The sequence below is a fragment of the Macaca thibetana genome, chromosome 9, assembly GCF_024542745.1.
Source record: "Macaca thibetana thibetana isolate TM-01 chromosome 9, ASM2454274v1, whole genome shotgun sequence".
Lineage (NCBI taxonomy): Eukaryota > Metazoa > Chordata > Mammalia > Primates > Cercopithecidae > Macaca > Macaca thibetana.
The window spans coordinates 95,830,293-95,851,044 of NC_065586.1; positions in this window are offsets into that span (position 1 = coordinate 95,830,293).

Here is a 20,752-nt window from a genome sequence, read left to right on the forward strand (position 1 = left end):
GACAGTTTTCTCTAGCAGGAATTTGTTTTGAGCCTGATGACTTTCATGGGTTTTTCTGTTAACAACAGTGACATCGTCAGTAATGTAATACCTTCGGATTTTCATGATGTTCTATCAGGGTTCTCTTCCATAGTGTTGACAATCCTTTTCATAGAGGACCATATGTAAGGATCCTTAAAGGTCCTTATGACCCCTTGATCTCAAGGCTAAATTAGAGACATTGTGTTTGACGCTTTCAGGGTTGAACTCTTGTGGTTCTGCATGGCCAGGGGCATTGTTCAATATCAAAAGAACTTTAAAAGATAGTCCCTTATTGGCAAGGTACTTCTGACTTAAGGGCAAAGTGTCTCTCTTAGTCCATTTGTGTTGCTATAAAGGAATACCTGTGGCTGGGTAATTTATAAAGAAAAGAGGTTTTATTTGGTTCACAGTTCTGCAAGCTACATGTTCGATGAAAGGGCCATATATTCAAAGCCAGAAGGAGTTGAGAAAACAAGGTAGACAAATCCAATTTGTCAGTATTGTGTGGTTTATTGAGGGAATTTACGGACGGAAGCATGGTCTTGGGTGGCTGCAAGACAGGTAGATCTCTGCCCCATAACCCCCCAGACCCAGGGATTATATCTTAGGAAAAAGTATAGGTGGTCTGATAAGAATGTATAGGTGGCTACAGGAATCACAGTGTACGATTTCTGCAGCAACAAGGATTGTTTTGGAGGAAATTTGTAACGAATAGGTGTTTCTACATAAAGAGTAATACATCAACTAAACATTTTGGAGGCATTCCTTGACTCAGGGTTAGCCAGGTGGATTAGCATTTAAAATAAAGTCACTTCTGTCGCCATACTGTACAAGACGCATGGCACCAGCATCTGCTTCTGATGAGGGCCTCAGGAAGCTTCCATTCATGGCAGAAAGCAAAGGGGAGCCAGAATGTACAGATTACATGGCATGAACACAAGCAAGAGAAGGGGGAAGAGGTGCCCCTTGATTGCTCTTTTTAGTAATCAGTCTGGGGAAACTAATAGGGTGAAAACTCGCTCAGTAGCAAGGACAGCACCAAGACATGCATGAAGAATATGCTGCCTTGACCCAAATATCTCCCATTAAGCCCCTACCTCTAACATTAGGGATCAGATTTCAACATGAGACTTGGTAGGGGTCGAGCAAACCATATCCAAACCATAGTATTCTGCCCCTGACCCCCAATCTCATGTCCTTCTCACATTGCAAAATATAATCATCCCATCCCCAAAGTCTGAACTTGTTCTAGCATCAATTCAAAAGTCCAAAGCCTTATCTGAGACTCAAGGTAAGTTCCTTACAGCTGTGAGTCTATGAAATCAAACCTTCTAAACTCTTCCAACTTTTGCCCATTACCCAGTTCCAAAGCCACTTCCACATTTTCAAGTATCTTTATAGCAACCACCCTCTCCTTGGTACCAGTTGTCTTTCTTAGTTCATTCATGTTGCTATAAAGAAATGCCTGAGGCAGGCCGGGAGCGGTGGCTCAAGCCTGTAATCCCAGCACTTTGGGAGGCCGAGACGGGTGGATCACGAGGTCAGGAGATCGAGACTATCCTGGCTAACACGGTGAAACCCCGTCTCTACTAAAAAAAAATACAAAAAAAAAACTAGCCGGGTGAGGTGGCGGGCGCCTGTAGTCCCAGCTACTCGGGAGGCTGAGGCAGGAGAATGGCGTGAACCCGGGAGGCGGAGCTTGCAGTGAGCTGAGATCCGGCCACTGCACTCCAGCCTGGGCGACAGAGCGAGACTCCGTCTCAAAAAAAAAAAAAAAAAAAAAAAGAAATGCCTGAGGCTGGGTAACTTGAAAATAAATTTTATTTGGCTCACAGTTCTGCAGCCTGTACAAGCAGCCTGGTGCCAGTATATCCTAACCACAACATCATTGGTTGGACCAATCCAGAAAAAGAGTTCTGATTGTTCAGGCGCTCTTGTACAGTCAAAAGACTGGCAGCTGGTATTTATCTTTTCCCTTCAAGGCTCAGGGGTTAGCTGCTATATAGATAAGGGCTGTCCTGATAATAAACCTGACTGCATTTGCACAAAACAGTAGAGTTAGCTTTTCCCTTTCTGCCTTAAATCTTGATGCACGATTCTCTTCCTGACTAATAAATGTATTTTGTGGCATTTTTTCCTTACTAATAAATGTGTTTTGTGGCTTTTTTTTTTTTTTTTTTTTTTTTTGGTGGCAAACTGATGCAGACACAGAAAACCAAATACCACATGTTCTCACTTATAAGTGGGAGTGAAACTTTGGCTACATGTGGACATAAAGATGGGAGCAATAGACACTGAGGACTACTAGAGTGAGTAGAGAAGGAAAGAGGGAAGGGCTGAAAAACTACCTATTGGGTACTATGCTAACTACCTAGGTGATGGGTTTAGTCATACCCCAAACCTCAGCATCTTGCAATATACCTTTGTAACAAACCTGCACATATATCCCGTGATTCTAAAATGAAAAGGAAAAAAAAAAAAGCCCCTTGTAGGCTGGGCACAGTAGCTTATGCCTGTAATCCCAGCACTTTGGGAGGCCGAGGCGGGTGGATCACTTGAGGTCAGGAGTTCAAGACCATCCTGGCTAACATGGCAAAACCCCATCTCTAGTAAAAATGCAAAAAAAAAAAAAAATTAGCCAAGCGTGGTGTTGCGCACCTATAATCACAACCACTCAGGAGGCTGAGGCAGGAGAATAGTTTGAACCTGGGAAGTGGAGGTTGCAGAAGGCTGAGATCACACCACTGCACTCCAGCCTGGGTAATGGAGTGACTGTCTCAAAAAAAAAAAAAAAAAAAAAGCTATAATACACGTTTATTATATTAAACATGTTTCCCTAAGTTCTGTTAGCTACTCCAGCAAATCAATCAAACCTGAGGGGGGAGTTGTGGGAATTAATATTTATAGTTGGTCGGTGAGAAGCACAGGCAAAATAATTTGGGGCTTGCAACTGATGTTGGAAGTTGGCTGGTGGGGGAGTAGGAAGTGTGGGGACAGTCTTGGGGACTGAGCCCTCAACCTGTGGGATCTGATGCTATCTTCAGGTAGATAATGTTGAGATTGAATTAGAGTACACTGAGCTGGTGTCTGCTGCAGAAGTGATTGCTTGCTTGGTGTGCATCGGCGAGACCCCTCACTCCCCACATTTGGTTATAAAAGTGCTCTGTGTTGATTGTTGTGAGAACAGAAAAAACACTTTTGAGTTTTCCTACTCACAGATCAGTATACGAAACCAATTGTAATGCATTACACTAACAACAAACAATCCTAAAATACAGTTAATAAAAATTCAGTTTAAAATGGCATCAAAAAGAATAAAATGCTTGGGAATAAATTTAATCAAAGAAGTTTAAGACAGGCCAGATGCAGTGGCTCACACCTGTAACCCGAGCATTTTGGGAGGCTGAGGCGGGTGGATCATATGAGGTCAGGAGTTCCAGACCAGCCTGGCCAACATGGTGAAACCCTGTCTCTATTAAAAATAGAAAAATTAGCCAGGTGTGGTGGTGGGCACCTGTAATCCCAGCTACTTGGGAGGCTAAGACAGGAGAATCACTTGAACCCGGGAGGAGGAGGTTGCAATGAGCCAAGATCGCATCACTGCATTACAGCCCAGGCAACAGAGCGAGGCTCAGTCTCAAAAAAAAAAAAACATGTAAGACAGTGTAATGAAAACTACAAAGCATTGTTGAAAGAAATTTTAAAAGACTTAACAATGAAGAAATAAATGGAAAGATATCCCATGTTCATAGATTGGTAAACTTACTACTTTTAAGATTCCAGCACTCTTCAATTGATCTACAGAATCTAGCAGAACTGCCTTTTTGTGTAAAAGTTGACAAATTCATCCTAAAATCCATCCAGAAATGCAAATGCTCCAGGATAGCCAAACAATTTTGAAAAAGAAGAACAAAATTGGATGACATACTTCCTGATTTCAAAACTTAGCACAAAGCTACGGTGATCAAGGCAATGTGGTACTAGCATAAAGATAATTATATAGCTCAATAGAATACAATTGAGAGTCCAGAAATAAGCACTTACGTATAGTCCATTGATTTTTGACTAGGATTACAAGACAATTCAGTGGGGGGAAGAATGGTCTTTTTAACAAATGGTGTTAGGACAACTGGATATCCACATACAGAGAATAAAGTTGGACCCTTACCTTATACCAAATGCAAAAATTAACTCAAAGGATCATAACCTAAATTTAAGAACTAAAAAACCTTTTAGAAGAAAACAAGTAAATCTTTGTGACTTTTGGGTCAGGCAAAGCCATCTTAGACATAACATCAAAAGCATGAGTGACAAAAGAAAACATTGGATAAATTGGATTTTATCAAAGTTGGAAACTCTTATGCTTCACAGTGGCATCAATAAAGTGAAAAGACAACCCTCAGAATGGAAGAAAATCTGCGAATCATATATACAATAGGGGTCTTGTATCTAGAATATATAAAGAAGTCTTAAAATTCAACATTAAAAGATAACCATTTCTCCAAAGAAGGTATACTATTAACCAACAAGCACATGAAAAAATGCACATCATTAGTCATTAGGAAAATGCAAATCAAAACCACAATGAGTTACCACTTCATACCCACTAGGATTACTGTAATCCAAAAGTCCGACCATATCAAGTGTTGGATAGAACGTGAAGGAACTGTAACCTTCATATGCCACTGATGGGAATGTAAAATGGTGCCACTCCTTGGTAAAACAGTCTGGGAATTACTCAAAATGTTAAACACAGAGTTGCCATATGACCCAGCAATTCCATTCCTAGGTATATACTCCCAGAGAATTGAAAACATATATCCTCACAAAAAGTTGGTACATGAATGTTCACAGCAACATTTTTTATCTCTTAGAATTAGAAAATAACAATTTTGTAATTAGCTCCAAGTGAAATAAATCAGTCAAAGATTACCAATGCTAAAACCATTTGATAAAATGTTGAATGGCAGCTGAATATCCACAGTGCCAAAATATCACCCTATAGATTACTTGCTAGTCAAAAAAGTAGAAAATGTCATAATTGACTATCTGGTTGTTTTCACCTTAACCCAGTAATCAAACTTAACATTACTAGTAGTGGGAAATTATACTGCTGAAGGACAGAATTCAGGTTGGACCACTTGGAAAGCAGCTGAAACACTGAAAACTTTTTTTTTTTTTTTTTTTTTTTTTCCTCCAAGACGGAGTCTTGCTCTGTCACCCAGGCTGGAGTGCAGTGGCACAATCTCGACTCACTGTAACCTCCGCCTCCCGGGTTTAAATGATTCTCCTGCCTCAGCTTCTGGAGTAGCTGGGATTACAGGTGCATACCACCATGCCCAGCTAATTTTTCTATTTTTAATAGAGACAGGGTTTCACCATGTTGGCCAGGCTGATCTCAAACTCCTACCTCGTGATCCTCCTACCTCAGCCTTCCAAAATGCTGGGATTACAGGTGTGAGCCACCGCGCCCGGCCCATTGAAAACTTTTATGGTTAGCCTTTGATCAAGCAAGAGTGAATTACAAACAGCACCAGTTCGTAAGTGGCCAGCCATCCTCATTTGCTTGAAACTTTCCCAGTTTTTGCATTCAAAGTCCCACATACTGAAAAATTCATCAGTGGTCCCTGAGCCAGCAAAATTACTTTTGTACCCCTTCTCCAGGTTCTCACCTTCCTGCTCGAATCCTGGAATTGGGGAAGGAGGAATTGAGTAACAAGGAAAAATGATAAAAGGAATGACACTTTGTTCCCTAGAAATAACTGGTCCCTGAGCCAATAAAGGAGAGAAGCTTTAAGTTGGATGTTGTTATTGTTGTTATTGTTGTTGTTGATGTTTTTGGTGTGTGATAAAAATGTTCCCAAATTGGTTGTGGCAGTGGTTGCAAAACTCTGTGAATATGCTAAAAACCATCCCGAATTGAACACTTCAAGTGGTTGAATTGTGTGTAATTTCATCTTAATAAAGCTGTTTAGAAAATGGATGTGAGAAAGAAGTTTCAGATTAGATTAGCCTGGACCTTTTCATACTTGGAAGAGACCAAAAAGCTGTAGGATCTGCCTTGAGATGTGGTCAAGACAAGGGAAGGGGCCGGCCGCAGTGGCTCACGCCTGTAACCCCAGCACTTTGGGAGGCTGAAGCTGGTGCCTGAGGTCAGGAGTTCAAGACCAGCCTGGCCAACATGGTAAAACCCCGTCTCTACTAAAAATACAAAAATTAGCCATGTGGCCCATGCCTGTAATCCCAGCACTTTGGGAGGCTGAGGCAGGCGGATCACAAGGTCAGGAGATAGAGACCATCCTAGCTAACATGGTGAAACCCCATCTCTACTAAAAGCACAAAAAATTAGCCAGGCGTGGTGGCACACGCCTGTAGTCTCAGCTACTGGGGAGGCTGAGGCAGGAGAGTGGCTTGAACCTGGGAAGTGGAGGTTGCAGTGAGCCGAGATCACGCCACTGCACTCCAGCTTGGATGACAGAGCGAGGCTCCATCTCAAAAAAAAAAAAAAAAAAAAAAAAAATTAGCTGGTGTGGTGGCATGTGCCTGTAATCCCAGCTCCTCGGGAGACTGAGGCAGGAGAATCGCTTGAACCCAGGAGGCAGAGGTTGCTGTGAGCTGAGATTGCACCGCTGCACTCCAGCCTGGGTGACAGAGCGAGACTCCATCTCAAAAAAAAAAAAAAAAAAAAAAAAGGAAAAAAAAAGACAAGGGAAGGGAGTGTCACATGGCACTGTTGAAGACACTGGTGGAAGCAAAATACTATTTCTTATTTTTTCTCTAGTTTACATCTTTCAGTAAACTGGCTACACTGGTTTGATTGGATTTTTTTTCCCCTACAACCAAGAGTTGTGATGAAAATATTCAATCCACCCATTCCTGTGCAGATGAAAAATTTTATCCTTTAAAATCACAATGTTGTGTATTTGGATTGTATTGCTCTGGTTCCTCACAGAACCAAAAAAAAAAAAAAAATCAGACCACATTGGCATTATGCCACTAGTCTATACTGAAAATGTATTCGAGGCTAGGCACAGTGGCTCATGCCTGTAATCCCAGCTTCTTGGGAGGCTGAGGCAGGCAGATCGCTTGAGCTCAGCAGTTTGAGACAAGCCTGGGCAACGTGGCAAAACCTCATCTCTACAAAAAAAAATTAGCCGGTCGTGGTGGTGTGCACTTGTAGTTCCAGCTACTGGGGAGGCTGAGGTGAGAGAATTGCTTAAGCCTGAGAGATGGAGGTTGCAGTGAGCTGGAGGTTACAGTGAGCTGAGATCACACCACTGCACTCCAGCCTGGACAACAGAGCAAGACTGTCTCAAAAACAAAAATAGAAAACAGCTGTATAAAATATTTATATAAGTGTGTCATTGGAACCCTAGAAGAGAATCTTTTTCTTAAGTGTTAGCCTGAGGAGTAGCTGGGCTTCTGAACAATTGGTTTGTATATGGAATTATATCATTATAAAGACATTATTATTATTATTATTGTCTGCCTAGCTCTTTTCCTTTCTGAAGCTGCCCCTGAATAATGATGCTTTCCTGGTGCGATTATTAATCACATAGCTTCAATTTCCCTGCCCATGGGAGGGGAATTGGCTAGCCAGTCAGAATGCCTCATTCCTTTGTCCATCTTCATTGGTCCAGAGCTAGGAACACAACACAAACAGGGCTGTTCAGAATCCTACGAAAGACTTTTCCTGGAGCTGTCGGGAAAGAGACACTCCTTTTGCTAGGATTACTGGTCATAAGGACCATATAAGTCTAGAGCTTTTGTGGCCATTTTTACCACCAACTGGGAAGAGCCTACTTGAAAACGAAACCAACGCAGTTGCAAACGTCCTGAGGATGTTGTTTGAGACTCTGGACCCATCTGCGCCTAAAGCTAGATCCATTCATGGACTTTTCTATTAAATTAGCCAATACATTTTCTTTTTCATTTTTTGTTTGTACTAGTTTGATTTCGATCTCTGTCCCCTGCAACCAAAAGAAGCCTCACTGACATAGTCTCTGATTAAGTTTCACTCCTTTCATTGGTAGATAGGAAGGAAGCTCAGAGTCAAAATTGTAGCCCACATGTAGCAAGTGGACAGGATCATACTGAATGAATTTTGTATAATGGGCTTGTCCCTCGTTTTACCTTCTTTTTTCTATTCTTTTTTTCTTCACATTGTATCTTGCTATATTTTACATGTTTTTGTAAGCCACTACAAATCCTTTTTATAATATGATGGTAAATAGTAGAGATTGTTTCTCACATTGTCCTGAATCTGAACTAGAAGAAAACTAGGGGTTTATTTCTAATGGACATCATTGGCTTCCTGTCCAGACTTCATCTCTCCCTTCTTTTCCAACCCTGGTTTTGTCCTAGAAATCACTCTTCTTCCATGTAGCCCATGTGCTTTAGGGAAGGCTGACCTCACCACAGCTTCAGGATGGACCTGATTAATCCAAGAGTAACCTCATCCTTGTAAGGAATTGATTCAGGAATTTACACGTGAGATGCCAGGAGAAGTTTGCTGGCGGTTTCTTCTGGGAGACCTACAGGAAATGACCCTTTCTCATTTTACTATGTGTTTTGGTATGTGGACGTGAGTCCTGAAACTTGCAGCCATCTCACCCACCTGTTTCAGGATTACACTGATGGCGAAAGAGAACAAAACAATGAGAGGGAGATAGAGCAGAGCCACTGGAGTAAGTCGAGCCTGAGAACTGGTCTAGCTGTGGGTTCTGGTTATTTGAACCAATAAGTATTTTCATTCAAGCCATTTTGAGTTGGGTATACCCTTTTATTTTTTATTTTTCGAGACAAAGCCTTGCTCTGTCACCCAAGCTGGAGTACAGTGGCATGACCTCAGCTCACTGCAGTCTTCACCTCCTGGGTTCAAGTGATTCTTCTTCCTCAGACTCCCGAGTAGCTGAGATTACAGGCATGTGCCACCATGCCCAGCTAATTTTTTTTTTTTTTTTTTTTTTTTAGCAGAGCTGGAGTTTCACCATGTTGGCCAGGCTGGTCTCAAACTCCTAACCTCTAGTGGTCCGCCCGCCTCAGCCTCCCAAAGTGCTGGGATTACAGGCATGAACCACCACACCCAGCCAAAGTTGGGTATGCCCTTCAGAAGAATTTTAATATAATTGGAGAATGAGTTCATTTTCCTTCTAGCAGTTGCTAGCAACCTTTGTTAGTAGGGTTAAGAACCTTCCAAAGCTCTGTTACAGTATGACAGTCATTTGCAAGAGATAGCCTATCTTTAGGAAAACTATCTTTTTAGGAAAACTATCTTTTTAGAAAAACTGTGTTACTAGTTAAGTCACTTGGCTTGACTGAGTTCAGTGACTTTTAAACCACCATACGGCTCACTTAAGCCAATCAGAGTAAGGCCGGGCACGGTGGCTCACGCCTGTAATCCCAGCACTTTGGGAGACCGAGGTGGGCGGATCACGAGGTCAGGAGATCGAGACCATCCTGGCTAACACGGTGAAACCCCGTCTCTGCTAAAAATACAAAAAAGTAGCCGGGCGTGGTGGCGGGCGCCTGTAGTCCCAGCTACTCGGGAGGCTGAGACAGGAGAATGGCGTGAACCCGGGAGGCGGAGCTTGCAGTGAGCCAAGATCGTGCCACTGCATTCCAGCCTGGGCGATGAGCAAGACTCCATCTCAAAAATAAAATAAAATAAAACAGAGTTCACTCGAGTTAATAAAGTACTTTGTACCTTGAAATTGTTTAGAAGTCAATTATAGTTTCTGTGAAGATAAGGCACCTGTAAATAAGTCATCCTATTTGGAGATCTTTCAGCTTATTCCCACGAGTACACTTACAAGATACCAAAGTAATGGCCCTTCCCTTCTTTATAGGTCAAAAGGAATCTCCTTCTCCTGGATGCATGATACAACACAGGTGTCTCTCATGTCAGAAGTTATGATTATGAGAATAGCACACTTTAGCCCATATCCTTGTACCCAGCTCTGTACTTGATGCTCTGTGGATGCAACCTCAATGGTAAAATAATTTAAGCTCAAAGTAAGATATCCTTTAAATAAGATATAGGCCTCTTACTGCAAACTCCTTTTGCAAATTACCACTTGGTAATCTCTCTCAAATATGTCCCAAAACAACAAGTTAAAAAAAAGCAAACTAGCTAAAAAGCTAAGTGCTAATAAAAGCACTCTCAAAATTTCTACTTATATGTCTGAACATATGTAAACACACAGAGAAATACATATTTTACAGTGCTAATATTTTAAGTGCTAATAAAAGTACTCTCAAAATTTCTAGTTATATGTCTGAACATATGTAAACACACAGAGAAATACATATTTTACAGTGCTAATATTTTAAGTGCTAATAAAAGTACTCTCAAAATTTCTAGTTATATGTCTGAACATACATAAACACACAGAGAAATACATATTTTACAGTCTTGGCAGTAGGCTTAAAGATACTTGTTCAGCAAATTTTCTTGGGCCCACTAATTTGACCATTCTCATGTTCTCAATTCACAAAACTGTAATAATAGTCTAAGTATAAATTATAAGAATGAATTTGTTACTATGCATTTAAACAAGTTCATAGTAAAAAGACCAACGTATGTCAAGGTAGTGTTTTTCCTTACCATGATAAAAATAAACACAGCTTTGTGTTATCAACAGATTGTTTTGATCAACAGGTTGTCTTGGTGATGCTTTCAGGGAACTATTACGCTAATATCCTACAACATTCAACATCTTATATTTCTCCTTCCTTCCTTCCTTCCTTCCTTCCTTCCTTCCTTCCTTCCTTCCTGTCTTTCCTTCTTTCTTTACTTCTTCTTTTTTTTTTTGACAGAGTCTCTTTCTGTCACCCGGCTGGGGTGCAGTGGCATAATTTCAGCTCACTGCAACCTCTGCCTCCTAGGTTCAAGCAATGCTCTTGCCTCAGCCTCGTGAGTAACTGGGATTACGGGAGCGCCCCACCATGCCTAGCTAATTTTTGTATTTTTTAGTAGAGAGGGGTTTTGCCATATTGTCCAGGCTGGTCTGGAACTCCTGACCTCAAGTGATCCACCCGCCTCAGCCTCCCAAAGTGCTGGGTTTATAGGGGAGAGCCACCATGCTCTGCCTAATCATTTATTTTCTATGTTGATATCCTGCTGCCGGAAAAATACTGAACAATCCAGCCCATTTGCGGTAGTTTGTCAAAAGTTAAAAGTTTATCCTTTGATTATACAAGGAACATTATTCTGTACCATTGATAACTTTCATTATTTGTAAAAGTATATACTCTTTATAAAAATTAATCTAAAACCTTTAATAGTTAACTCTTTTTTATAGAATCTAAGTCTAATTCAATGAGTTCATTCATTATTTATATATTCTTTGCAATTTATTCAAAAGAATTTCACAGTATTTCAAATTTTAATAATTACAGGAAGAATAGTTTTACAATAGAAGCAAGTTTTTTTTTGTTTTGTTTTGTTTTTAGTTTTTTGTTTTAGAATTCATGTTAATTCAATTATCTGTATGTCATTTTTGGTCCCTGGATATTCTAAAAAGATTTTTTTTTCTTGAGACAGAGTTTCGCTCTTGTTGCCCAGGCTGGAGTGCAATGGCATGATCTCGGCTCACCGCAACCTCCACCTCCCAGGTTCAAGCAATTCTCCTGCCTCAGCCTCCCAAGGAGCTGGGATTGCAGGCATGCACCACCACGCCTGGCTAATTTTGCATTTTTAGTAGAAACGGGGTTTCTCCATGTTGGTCAGGCTGGTCTCGAACTCCCAACCTCAGGTGATCCATCTACCACAGCCTCCGAAAGGGCTGGGATTACAGGCATGAGCCACTGTGCCTGGCCTCTAAAAATATTTTTGTTTGTTTGTTTTGGAAGTATGAAAATGTTAATATTATTCTTGGGGGCAGAATTTGGGAGTAATTATTTTGTTATTTCCTAGTTACAGTTTTTAATTTTTTATAGGAACATTAATTACTAGGCTCAATTTAAAAAATGCGAAGGGAAAACAATGTTTTTACTGTTCCCACTTAAATTTAGATATGTATTCCAAAATATTACACAAGAATGAAAATCCTTATTAAATCTATCTCTAATGATTAACCAAAGGTGTACCACTCTGTGCTTATCATGAACATTGAACTTTTGTAGATTTTCCAAAGTTATTTAAGTGCAAAACTTAATTAGTTAACATTTGCTTGCTAAGTAGAAATGATACGGCATATTTTCTCCTGAATCATGTAGATGAGTCATTCTTTTCTATTGAATTATCTCCGTGCAATCAATGATTTACACTGCAGCACACCCACACTGAGTTATTAAGAAGAGATGTTTTGAGACCATTAAGAGGAGATTTGGGATCAATCATTTTACATAGGACCAGCAGAGCTAAGTCTAGAATTCAGGTTTCCTGACTCCTTTGTTTATGTTTTGCAGTGTTTCATTGTACAGCCTTTCTATCCCTATTAAAAATATCAAGGCATTCATCCCATCTTTTGATACTTTTATGATTCTCAGTGATTCCAGAAGATTACAGATCATGGTTCTGCAATGCTTCTGTCAGTTCTTTTAGAACCATTGTGGGCTGCAGGAACTTTCATATTCATTCATTTCATTGTTCACATTCATTAATGTAAGAAAGAAAGGCTCAGAAGCCCCTGCCTTCCCCCACTCCAAGAATAACCACTATGAACAGTTCATTTGAATCAACGTTTATATTGCTTGAATCTGTTAAGTGTAAATACGTAATTTTTAAAATCAAAATAGAATCACACTATTCTACCACTTGCTTTTTTAAAATAGACTTTAGTTTTTAGAGCAGTTTTAGGTTCACAGCAAAATTGAACGGAAAGTATAGAGACTTCACATAATGTCCTGCCCCCATTATGTATAACCTCCCTCATCATCAGTTTATCAGCAGCCCCCACCAGAGTGGTACATTTGTGTCGACTGATGGATCTACATTGACATAACACTATTACACAAAGCCCATAGTTTACACTAAGGTTCACTATTGGTTTTGTATATTCTATGAGTTTGGACAAATTTATAATGACATCTATTCACCATTATAGCATCATACAGAATAATTTCACTGCCCTAAAAATGCTCTGTGCTCCACCTATTCATTCCTCCCTCCCTGCTAACCCCTGGCAACCTCTGACCTTTTTACCATCTCCCTAGTTTTGGCTTTTCCAGAATGCCATCTAGTTGGAATCATACAGTATGCAGCCTTTTCAGGTTGACTTCTTTCACTTAGTAATATGCATGTAAGTTTCCTACACATCTTTTCATGGCTTAATAGTTCATTTCTTTTTAGCACTGAATAATATTCCATTGTCTGGTATATTATGACCATTGATGTTTAATATGATGATGGATACAGTTGGATTAGTATCTACCATGTTTGTGGTGACTATTTCTCTTTGTTGTCTTTGTTCTCTGTTGCTATTTTTTCTTCCACTCTTTTTTTCCTTTTTGTAGTTTAGTTGACTATTTTATATGATTACATTTTCTCTTCTTTCTTAGCATATCAGTTATACTTCTTCTTTTTCTTTTTTACATTTTTAGCAGTTGCCCTAGAGGTTTTGTTTGTTTGTTTGCTTTTGGTTTTTTTTGAGACGGAGTCTAGCTCTGTTGCCAGGCTGGAGTCAGTGGTACCATCTCGGCTCACTGCAACCTCCACCTCCTAGGTTCAAGTGATTCTCCTGCCTCTACACAGCAGGTGGTGAGCAGCAGCCTCCCGAGTAGCTGGGATTATAGGCATGTGCCACCACGCCCGGGTGATTTTTGTATTTTTAAGTAGAGATGGGGTTCCACTATGTTGGCCAGGATGGTCTCTAACTCCTGACCTCATGATTTGCCCACCTCAGCCTCCCAAAGTGCCTGGGATCCCAGCCATAGAGTTTTAAATACACATTTACAATGAATCCAAGTCCACTTTCAAAGAACGCTATGCTGCTTTACAGGTAGTGCGAGTACCTTATAATAACAAAATAATCCTAATTCTCCCTCCCATCCCTTGTGTCTTTGCTGTCATTTATTTCTGTTATACATAAGTATTTAAAAATATACACAGAAATATGCATGATTGAATACATTGTTGCTATTATTTTTGAGTGAACTGCTATTTTTTAGGTCAATTAGAAATAAATAATATATTTTACCTTATTTCATCTCCAGTGCTCTTCCTTTCTTTATGTAAATCCAAATTTCTGACCTATATCATTTTACTTCTCTCTTAAGCAGGGGTCCCCAGCCCCTGGGCCGCAAACCGGTACTGATACAAGGCCTGTTAGGGCTACACAGCAGGTGGTGAGCAGCAGGCTTCTGAGCTCCACCTCCTGTCAGATCAGCAGAGGCATCTGATTCTCATAGGAGTGTGAGCCCTATTGTGAAGTGTGCATGTGAGGGATCTAGGCTGCACACTCCTTATGAGATCTAATGCCTGATGATCTGAGGTGGAACAGTTTCATCCTGAAACCATTCCTCACAAAATTGGTCTCTGGTACCAAAAAGGTTGGGGACCACTACTCTATAGGAATTCTTTTAACATTTCTTGCAAGGCAGGTCTACTGGCAACAAATTCCCTCAGTCTTTGTTTGTCTGATAATGTATTTATTTCTCCCTTTTAAATATGCTATATAATTAAATATATCATATATATATACATCCATATATATGTATGTATATACATCTATATACATATATATATACACACACATATATAGAGAGAGAGAGAGAGAGAGAGAGAGAGAGAGAGTAAGAGTCTCACTATGCTGCCCAGGCTGGACTCAAACTCCTGGGCTCAAGCAATCCCTCCACCTTAGCCTCCTGAATAGCTGGGACTATGGGCATGCACCACTGTGCCTGGCTTCTCTTTACTTTTAAAGTATCATTTTGTGGGTACAGAATGCTGTTGGTGGCTTTTTTCTCTCACCACTGTAAATATTTCACTCCGTTCTCTTCTTGCTTGCATGCTTTCTGAGGAAAAGTTGGGTATAATTTTCATCTTTTCTCCTCTACAAGTAAGGTCTTTTTCCCCGGGCTTCATTCAGAATTTATCTTTGATTTCCTGCAACTTGTATATGTATGCCTGGTTGTAGGGCTTTTGTTTGTTTGTTTGGCATTTGTCCTACTTGGTGTTCTCTCAACTTCTGTGATCTGTGATTTGGTGTCTGACATTAGTATGAGGGAAATTTTCTTTCATTATTGCTTCAAATATTTATTCTGTTCCTTTCTCTGGTTATTCTCTTCCTGCTATTTCCATTACACATATGTTATACCCTTTGTAGTTGTCCCATAGTTCTTGGAGATTCTATTTATATAGTCTTACTTATTTTTGTAGTTTTGGCAGTTATTTCCAAGCTCAAAGATTCTGTTTTCAGCCTTGTTCAGTCTACCAAAAAGCCCATCAAAGGCATTCTTTATTTCTATTACAGTGTTTTTGATCTCTAGTATTTATTTCTTTTTAGTTCTTTCTTAGAATTTAAACTCTCTGCTTACATTGACCCATTTGTTGTTGTATGCTGTCTATCCATTAGAGCCCTTGGCATTGTGATTATAGTTGTTTTAAATTTCTGGTCTGATAATTCCAACATCCCAGTCATATCTGAATTTGGTTCTGATGCTTGCTCTCTGTCTCTTTAAAGCCTTTCTTTTTTTTTTTTCTTTTAGTATGCCTAGCAATGTTTTCTTCATAGCTGGACGGGATATATGGGGTAAAAGGAAGAGCTGTAACTAGACCTTTAGTAACCTGGTATACAGTGGGGGAGGGGGAGAGGAAGAGTTCTGTAGTTCTATGAAGAGGTCTCGATCTTTTAGTAAACCTGTGTCTCTAAACTGAATTTCACAAGTGCTTCTCAGTTCCTCCTATCTACCCCGATCCTGTTAGGTGGGATATGATGGCTAGAGTGGGCTGCAGCTGGGTATTTTCAGTTTTCATGTGGAAGGCTAGAGGAGACTGGAGTTGTTATTTCCCTTCTCCTGCATCATTTAGGCTCCTATTAATCACCAGCATTAGGCTCTATTTAAACAGTTTTTCCCAAGGGCAGACTTTGTTTAGAAGAGAAGAATAGGGTTTCTTTTGTTTTGTTTCGTTTTGTTTTGTTTTGTTTTGAGACGGAGTCTTGCTCTGTCACCCAGGCTGGAGTGCAGTGGTGCCATCTCGGCTCACTGCAAGCTCCGCTTCCCAGGTTCACGCCACTCTCCTGCCTCAGCCTCCCGAGTAGCTGGGACTACAGGCGCCCGCCACCATGCCCGGCTAATTTTTTTTTTTTTTTTTTTTTTTTTAGTAGAGACATGGTGTCACCATGTTAGCCAGGATGGTCTCGATATCCTGACCTCGTGATCTGCCCGCCTTGGCCTCCCAAAGTGCTGGGCTTACAGACGTGACCCACCGAGTCCCGCCGTGTCCAGGTATATTTCAAATGTTTACTTTTCCTATCCCCTCTGCCAGGGGCATGGAAGCAGGAGGAGATTTTTCTCTAATAAAAAGAAAACAATATTTGAGAACCTCTTTGAATTCCTATAGGTAAACTCATGAAAGTGTGGAGATCATCCCCTCCTTATGGCTGAGTCACTCTGGAATTTTTCTCTCTCAAACTTGTGTACACTGAGCCTCCGGCAATTCAATTACAGTTCAGGTTTTCCTGCCTTCGCACTGGTTCCTGCTGAGAGTTCTGTGCCAGTAAATTGTGATTTTTTCATATTCACTTGTTTATCTCTTCAGTTTGCCCTGTAACCTCACCTCTCTACCGATCTAAGAAAAGTTATTGATTTCTCTATTTGTTCAGATTTTTACTTATTGTTAGGTAAGATTTGTGACTTCCTGGCTCCTTACTTGCTTTTCTCATTCAATATTCCATATGAGTACATATTTTATAATTTAAGCAACTTGTTTTGATGAGCATTTAGATTCTCCACCCTCTCTTTTTTTGATTACTTGGAATGTTTTGGCCAGACACTGTGGCTCACGCCTGTAATCCCAGCACTTTGGAAGGCCAAGGCGAATGGATTGCTTGAGCCCAGGAGTTTGAGGCTCTACAAAAAAATTTTAAAAAGAAAATTAGGTGGGCATAGTGGTGTGTGCCTATAGTCCCAGATACTTAGGAGGTTGAAGTGGGAGAATCCCTTGAGCCCAGGAGAGTGAGGCTGCAGTGAGCTGTGATTGCACCACTGCACTCCATCCAGCCTGGGCAACAGAGAGAGATTCTGTCTCAAAATAAATGAATACATAAATAGAAAAATAAAAAGAATGTTTTAAGCACAAAAAGTAAAAATCTTGCTTGTTTTAAAATGATTCTAATTTCTTTTTTATTTGAATACATTTAAGGGTTACATTAAATGATTTAAATTTCTAATACAGATTTTAATTCACTTTATTAACTTCCTCCTGAGATAGATACTCAGAAAACACTACATATTCACAAAATGAAAAAAAGTGTTAAAGCAAATAACAATTAAAAAAACTTCTCAAACTATAATTTTATATCCAGTGAAAATACCCTTCAAAAATAAAAGTGAAATAAAGATATTCTCATGCAGACAAAACCTAAAAGAATGTGTCTCCAGTAGACCCTCACTATAAGAAATTCTCTTTTTTTATTTTTTGAGACAGAGTCTCACCCTGTCGCCCAGGCTGGAGTGCAATGGCATGATCTCAGGTCACTGCAACCTCCGCCTCCTGGGTTCAAACAGTTCTCCTGCCTCAGCCTCCCAAGTAGCTGGGACTACAGGTGCCCATCAGCGCACTCAGTTTCTATTTGTATTTTTAATAGAGATGGGGTTTCACCATGTTGTCCAGGCTGGTCTTGAACTCCTGACCTCATGATCTGCCTGCCTCAGCCTCCCAAAGTGCTGGGGTTACAGGCATCAGCCACTGTGCCCGGCCCCAAGAAATTCTTAAACAAGTTGTTCAGGCCAAAGGCAGGAAGAAATGAAGAGCACCAGAAAGGGTAAATATCTGGTACATATAAAAGACCTATTTTAAGTACTTTTGTTATATACATTCTATATTTAATAAATTATGTTTGTGTGCATATATAGGTCTTTTAAATATAATTAGCCATTTAAAGCAAAAATAATAACAATGTTGTGTAGGATTTATGATATATGTAGAAGTAAAACATAAGAAAACAAAAGTACAAAAGTTAGAAGGAATAAATGAAATTATACTATTATACTGCTGGTTGAGATTATTATTATATATTCTTACATTGTTCCTGAAATAGTTTAATCTATCTTGCTTGGGATACAATTTGCTTGAGTATATACAATTGTCAAAACTCTTTGAATAGAACATCTAAGATCTATGCATTTGTTTGTATGTTAATTATACCTCCAACATTGTTCTTAAACAGTGTGATTGAGATTGAATTTACAGGGATGTAGACTATCATATTTCAGGAGTCACTGCTGTTTTGAACAGATAATCTCTCGTGGGTTACCTTTCTAGGAATTAGTTCCACAAGACTCTCACTGAAAACAGGAGAGCTGGAAAACAGGTATTCAGTATTCCTGGAGTAAATTCTTCAAATTTAGATTCCTATAAAAACTCTTCAAGAAAGAATATTGGGAGTCCTAAGTTTTATTTTATCTGTCTTTCAACAAAGATTATGTAAGATCACAATGGTTTTTAAAATGTAGTTGAAAAGATTTTTTATTACACATTACTTTCTTACTATCTGCTGTGATCACCCTGCAGAGGTGGGATGGTCCTTACCATCCAAAATTTGGTTCAGATGTCAAGACTGATGATGCACACACAACAGAAGAGTATGAAAAGACTTACTATCTGTAGAATGAAGATTTCGGGAGGCTGGGTGTGGTGGCTCATGCCTGTAATCCCAGCACTTTGGGAGGCCGAGGCAGGAGGATCACTTGAGGTTAGAAGTTTGAGACTAGCCTGGCCAATGTGACGAAACCCTGTCTCTACTAAAAATACAAAGATTAAACGGGCTTGGTGGTGCGTGCCTGTAATCCCAGCTACTTGGGAGGCTGAGGCAGAAGAATCACTTGAACTAGGAGGTGGAGGTTGCAGTGAGCTGAGATTGCGCCACCACACTCCAACCTGGGTGACAGAGCAAGACTCCATCTAAAAAAAAAAAAAAAAGCAAAAAAAGGAAAAGAAGAGAAAAGATTTCCGGAAAGAGCAGGGCAGGCTCCCAAGCAGAGCTTAAAATGACTTGGGGGAACAGGAAGGGTGACAGGCTTGGGTCTTTATGGTGGTTAGGGGGTGGGCTGGAGTGCAGTGTCTTCCATGTGCAGGCAGGGTGCGTGGTTTGAACTTCCCACTGGTGCTAAAGAAGGGAGCACCCATGCTGTCTTGTCAGCTTGTCTGGATGTAGGACAGAGTGGGAAAGAGGTGTGGTGAGGCTAGAGGGCTGTCAGTCTTGCCTCATCAAAACTCAGAGAACTATACTCCTAGAAAGGATGAATCTATACTCTACATAAATTATACCTCAGCCAGGTGTGGTGGCTCATGCCTCTTAATCTCAGCACTTTGGGAGGGCTGAGGCAGGCAGATTGCTTGAGCTCAGGAGTTTGAGACCAGCTTATGCAACAAGGCAAAACCCTTTCTCTACAAAAAGTACAAAAAAAATTAGCCGAGCATGGCGGCACACGCCTGTGGTCCCAGCTACTCAGGCAGCAGAAGTGGGAGGATCACTTGAGCTCAGGAGTTAGAGGCTGCAGTGAGCTGTGACCATGCCCCTGCACTCTAGCCCTTTTCTTTTGAGCCATATACCCTGTCTCAAAAGAAAAACAATTTTACCTCAGTAAACCCAACTTTAAAAGGAGAGAGAGAGAGATTGTTTGTAAAGAACTTATGATAGTGCCTGGCACATAGTGAGTGCTCAGTGTTTACTGCTGTCATTTAAATTATTATTGTTACTACTGCTACCACTTCTACTGCTCCTTCTCTGACCTTTGAATTGAGAATAGTCCTGTGAAGAGAAATAGGACACATTGTGTCCACCCAGTCTTATGATACAATGTGTGATGTAAACCTGCAGTCTTCTTCATTTATATATAAGGAAACTGAGGCCCAAAGACTGATCCCATTTCACCCCTTCCCCTTCAGACTTGTGCCTCTTCCCACCCTTCTTACTCCACCCCAACCCTGCTTACACTGATCAAGGGAAATAACGCAGTTCACTAAGGTGCATGGACCAATGGAAAGACGCTGGAGGACATTACACAAAGACAACCTTTCTGCACGCTCTACAGCTCAAACCTCAAGGCCTTTTAGGGTCCACAAATAACACATTTTTTCCCCTGATGACCCAGCTAGGCTTCAAGAGCAGATATCTCAGACTGGCTTCTGTGATGGCCTCCAGTTGATCATTCTACCCAGGAAAAGAAATTTAAAACTCACTGTTCCAAGATTGATTTTGCGTTTTTCCTTCTCCCTCTCCTCTCTTTACAAACCCTGTTTTGATTCTTATTCATGTAAGTCAATCTGATGATTGTCTTCCTCGTATACAAGTAAATTTACTTGCAGATACCTAACTAGAAATTTCAGAGTTAATCCTTGACGTTATACTTCTCAAAGTTTTACCAAGAGATCCCCCCGTACCCGAGTCCTACCACCGTGCCAAGAGAAGTATGCAGCCTAAAGGTGCACCCTACCCCAACTGAGATCTCTTAGTTCCACAGCACGTCTCCTGGCTCTTCTGGTGAGTGGTATGGAAAATGATGGAGAAACTGCCATATGTTTTCATAATGGTCAGACCAATTTACATTTCCATCAACAGTA